Below are 6,000 nucleotides of genomic sequence, written 5' to 3'. Positions count from 1 at the left end.
CTGTCATGAAAAAGAAATATTTAAGCTATTGTTTATGATTGCTTTGTCTGTTCGCAGTTTCATTTTATTGCATCCCCCCCCTTGTAGTTCTCAAAGTGTAGACTGAATTGTGACCTAAAGCAGTGTTACCCAAACAACTGATCATTTATAGTCTCATTGCTTCCATCAATCTGCAATGGCAATGAAAATATTGTATTGTTGACAGAAAATAAGTTTTAATTTCTGAAAGAACAAGTCATATCCTCCAGGTAGTGATGTTGTGAGATGTAGAACTCCATTTGCATTGAGGGTTCCTGTCTGGTTACTTCATTGAAGTAACCAATGTGGTAGTTTTCATCCCCATTCACCACATGGATCTTCTCTGCGTTCATGCAGAACCCAAATAGTCCACGATTACAACAGCCGAAACTGCATCTTGGCAGTAGCCAATGGAAAGCAGGCCTCATCCAAAGGCAAAAGTGCATGGAGAGCTTCTTTGTTGGTTTCGCCTCTCAGATGTCGCCCCAGATGCTCTCGCAACATCCCAACCAGAGACAGAAGTTGGAAGCTATACTTTAGCACGCCGATTATTTATGTACCTGCCACCAGGGCCAAAACCTCCCGCGCAATTGGTGAGCCAGATGGAAGGCAAGGGAAGAGAGCAATGCAGACACACAAGAACTTGCAAACTCTCCATATGTTATGCCAACGTCAAGGCTTGGGTTTGTTTGTGTGATGACGTCACATTCCCACCTGGACCCATTTCTTATGTATTTATTTTTTCGGTCTTTGAATGATTCTTGGAAAAAATAGCCAGTTACAAAACAAATGGCTCCAATTGCCTTTCTAGCTATGGCTTGTTGAAACTTTTTTGATATCAATACAGAATATCGATACAGAAAATGCATTGTGCGATACCACATAGTCATATGTGGGAATCAGAATTGTATTGGTACTATACAGTACTTTAAAAGTTCCTGTGAAATAGCCTTAAATGCTTCGAGTGGCTACTTGACATGTTTTTATGGGTCATTCCTTAACAAACTTGCCCTCAAAATGTATTTTCTTAGATTCAGTGGCTTGAGAAATGAATATAAATAAATCAAAATGGTTGATTTGCATAAATATATTCTTCTGTGGTATCAAACTCTGTCCGCACTTCACGGGAAGCGCGCGTATTTCAGTGGGAATCCATCAACGGCGTATTGCGATTGAGCAAAGAGATCTGGAGCAGCATTGCGTTACCTCGGCAGCTTATCCCGTTTCAGCCCCCCAGAAAATACACCATCGCTGACAGAGAGCCTAATCCAGTGATTGGTTTTACCTTATCGCGCAATTTAAGGAGTGTACACTTCTAAGCTGGGCGGATTGAACCCCTGTTCGATACAGGTTTGCAAAACTGAATCTGTTGAGCCGCCAAGATTTGATATGGGTATTTAAAGCTCTGTGCGGCATTAACCACGGAGCACAACAAATAGCCTGCCTTTTAACTGGGCCAGGGAATCCCAGGGCCAGTTGGGATGCAAATTGAAATGATCCATGGCTGTAACGCGGGAGACGGAGGGCGCGATTCGGATGACGAGGGGCTAACTCGGACTACGACGACACGTGCGTACAAGCTCTTTTATGATACTCTTGTTAGTAACTTTAAAAAAAATGCTAGCCTCCAATAAATAGGTGATTTTACAGCAAACATGAGGAAGTTTGCAACTATGCCAACTCCAGAATGACACTGTGATTTAAAGCAATCAAAAAGTAATCACCATATTAACTAATTACAATTTATAAAGCTATGTTAAGTTATCTCATCACATTGTAATCTATTCTGCTTATCCTCTCGGGTATGGAGGGCGTCCTTTTATATAATAGTGTTAAATTTTTTTTATTGTTATCCTAAAAACTAGGAATCTCTGCATTCTGCTTAAGTAATTGGGTATTGAGCTTGATCACATGACCAATAAAATGTATTAATTTATTTTTAAGTATTAAGTCATACGCTGCAATTGATGGCGATTGATGTCCTATCCATTTTGAATACCGAAAAAAAAAAATATATATATATATATCTATATTTTTTTGCAACCTTATTTTATACTACACAACTGACTTGCAGCAACAACAAATAATACATATTGAGTCTTCTTTAGCTGCGGACTTGCATGCAAAAATGTGCCATTAGGATAAAAAACATGCAATACATTTACAAGTGAAAGTGTTAAATAGCATTTCAATTCATTTTCAATTCCTTTTACGTAAGAAAAAAATGAGTATATAGCCTAATGACAGAACAAATGAAACAGTTTGAATCCAACAATGTGATCGCATATGCTCACACCCAATTTGGCACACTGGGGTCTTAGTTAGGCATTAGTTTAGGCCTGATCAGCAGGCGGACTTAAGGAAAACATGTAACCAACCCCTGTGCTTTTCATCACTGTAATTAAAAAGGAATAAATGAACACAGTGGACATGAAAAAGAAGAGGAACGCTCGTTAATCAAGTCCAGAATCATGCTCCTGAGGAGCCATTTTAATTGCCTCACTTTTCTCCCTGGCTCGGCCAATAATTTGGTTTTTGGTGCAGGCGGGGGTGGACGGCAGGGCTGCCATGGCGGGTGACTCATGACGGCGAGTCGATGCCGAGACTATAAAGAAAGCGGCTTCTCTCTCTCGTGGGGCGTGGTGAGCTTTGAAGGGCTTTTCGCCTACAACTTTAAAGAGAGCGACTTTTAAATCCAAGGATATACTGTTAAAGCTCACGGGAGGCTTATTGTTTTCAAGGCTTCTACCTAAAGCGTAGTTAACCCTACCCGTGCCGGCAAAGCCCGTTCTGTGCTCATTAGGCAGCCGTCATCATTGGCTGGGGCACCTGCCATCCATTCATTGCCCGGAATACGTTTTTGTTGATGCCTTTCTTCTCTTGCGCTATTCTGCTATTTTTTTTAAATTATTGACAACATCTACTTTGTAAGAGTGGCTATGTTAACATTAGTCATTAACCCTTCCATTATTTGCTCTATGGCTGGACCATGTCAATGTTTAAAACCACAAATGCGATCATATTTAGTTTTATTCAAAAGCTTGATTATTATTGCTGTCAGTGACAGCCAAAGAATTGAAAGACGCACTATTTTAGTGGACTATTTTGTAGTCTTAGTAGCATCTTGCAGGAGCCTATTGATCTCCTAATAGGACACAAAGTATCGTGATATACCACCATATTGATACATTGTCACACCCCTAATGAACATCTCTTTGTTCAGCACTAGTTTTAGTGTTTTTACACAGAAAACAGAGAAAAGGACAGTTTTTCCACAAAAGTTACTGACGTGGTAATTTATTTGAAATGAGTCATTTGTTTATTATGTTTAACTACCATCAAAATATAGATAGCGGCCTTGTTTGAATGCCTAAGCTCCATTAGGATACCTTCTCAACAAGACTACCTTGGGGGCAAAAGTGGTCATTAACACAGTAAAGCTAAAAATGACATAGGAATCAAGTCAATTTAAACAACAAATATTATTGGCACAAGTCTTGATTATATTACCAGTACTGTGTATATAATAGACAGTAAACACTGACCTAATTGCCCGGTGCATTATCCACTCCCAAAAACTCTAATCGCTAACACCAAAGTTCAGTAAAACTTCAAATATTGTGTTGGATAGAGGCTTTGAAACATTGTATGTCGAAGAGTACTTGAGCACAGAAATTAGTCAGGTCAATTAATGGTCAGTTTTATGGTCCGTTTAAGAAAAAGCACACAAACCAAAGTAAAGCTTAGATTTAATTCCTCTCTTTCACTTATTTTCTTTCTCCTTTATAATTTATCCTCACTTATCCCATTAATATAAATATCATCGCCAACATGATGTCACCATAAGTCGGCTGGTGAATGCGTAAAAAGAAGAAAGTCCGAAGTTTTCTTGAACATTTTTCTCCCCCCAAGTCTTCATCCATTTTCATTAAAAAGGGATCAGGCAGTAACAAGCGTGCACGAACATATATTTTATTCATTTTTTTAGCATAACACCACAAAGTTAACAAGTACAGATGTGACTCATTTCCCCGCTTTCTTTCCACTTGCCTGAAAATAATCAAATAATCCCATTAGCGTTATTCTATCGAATATTAGAAACTCTTAACGGTGCCCTCAAGAAACAATAATTCATGTAAAATAATTGCTAAACTCCTTTAAATCTGAGGTTTGAAAGCGAATAAACATTTTCATTCACCTGGCAATCAACGTGTTAACAGATTAACCTAAAATGTTGCTTTAGTAAAAGATTTAGGTAGAAACCTGTTGATTCCTTTATTAAACAGGGACATCTTTTAAAAAAATCATGTATTGATATATCATCACAACCCTATATAGAAAGAAGAAGTGTAAGTTACCTCTCTTGGTGTAACCATTTTAATGAAACTGCTTTCTAATTTAATTCATTGCCATGCAGAGTGCAGCCATACAGTACCGTAGCGCATAGTAGAACTAATGCCGCATTAAACGTGACCCTGGTCTTAATTTAATATGCCGCTAGTTGCTTTGTCTTTCTGTCTAATAGACTCCCCATTCTAATCTGTGTGCTGTGTTTCCATTAAGCACTAATACGGCAAGAGCCACTCAGCGTAGCCCGAGGTTAAGGACCTTTATCTGAGGCGTGGCCACTTTTTTGTTGAGCTGTGCCGAGGCCCAAACCGTGGCTGTATTTCTCAGGCAAATTGCAACTTTTAAAACAGCCATGCTTTTAAATATGAGACACCCAATTTTTGTTTTTTTTAATGCCTAAAAATAATCCAGAAGTAGAGGGATATTGGAAAAAATATATGCTAAAACAAAAGTATTTAAACATTATTTATTTGCAACCTCATTATGTGACGGACAACTGATTTTCCAAAACAAAATATTGTTTTTTTTCACTTCATTGAAACCATCATTATGCTTTTAATATTGCTGTTTTCACAATGAGGGAAAATACATAATACATTTTCATATAGGATCATTAGTCTGTATAGGCAGACCCTCAAAATCAGGTGACCTGGACTCGCATGCAAAATATATATATATATATCCTTCATTTGAATTCCTGCCTGCAGTTCCTTGCTATTTTCTCCTCAAATTTGGCCAAAGAGCAATCGAACCAGCGAATGTGGTGGATCAATACATCCTCCTTCCGAATGATGCAAGCCACATTCCACTTGGCTGTATAGTGAAACAAAAGAAAAGTGCATATATTGTAGTAACCTGCAGGCATTTCTACTGCATTGCAGCATGTAGGAGAAGCTCCCATCTCGCGCCTTTGATGAGCGACGCTTTCCCCGCATTGCACAAGACATTCTTTGCACACACGCACAATTTGGCCTTCCTTGAATGCGCTCACTTTGCCACGGCACGTTCGCCTTCACGGGCCTTGACACTTTTTTGGCTCAGGCAAGACGGATGGCGTCAACTGGGTTGAAAAGAAGAAGAAAAAGAAGAAGAAGAAGAAGAAGAAGAAGAAGAAGATAATGTCCTGCCGCACGGCTGTAAATTTGGGAAGCAGGACATGGAAGCGTCCACTTCTTCTTTTTCTTTGGAGATGCAATCAAATCCATCTCAATTAGAGCTCCCACAGCCCCTCCTCCCCCCTTTACAATAATTCCCACTTTAATTTGACGGGCTCAAGACATGCAAGTGCCTTTTATGAGAAGCTGTGCGAGATGTCAGCTCCCCTGTGTTGGACAATCCTGCCCTCGGCCGGGTTTTTTCTCCGAGTCATAACTCCTCCAAGCCATCACAAATGCTCCATCTTTTCCACTGCCTTCGTGTTTATTGGGATTTTCAATGAATTGTTTTACAAGCATGGCTTATCATTTGTTGTTGGTTTTATTTTTATTTGCACTTATGGTTTTGGTGTCTTGCAAAAGCTATTCTCAGTTTATTTGATTTTTTTTATATGTGCAATGGGTCATGACATTATTTTTTCAAATACAGATTTTATATTATTGTTTGGAATAACTTCAAAGTATGTTTTGTTTTTAG

The sequence above is a fragment of the Stigmatopora nigra genome, chromosome 14 (genome assembly GCF_051989575.1).
Source record: "Stigmatopora nigra isolate UIUO_SnigA chromosome 14, RoL_Snig_1.1, whole genome shotgun sequence".
Classification (NCBI taxonomy): domain Eukaryota; kingdom Metazoa; phylum Chordata; class Actinopteri; order Syngnathiformes; family Syngnathidae; genus Stigmatopora; species Stigmatopora nigra.
The sequence above is the reverse complement of the archived record's forward strand: the minus strand, read 5'-3'. Positions refer to the sequence as shown.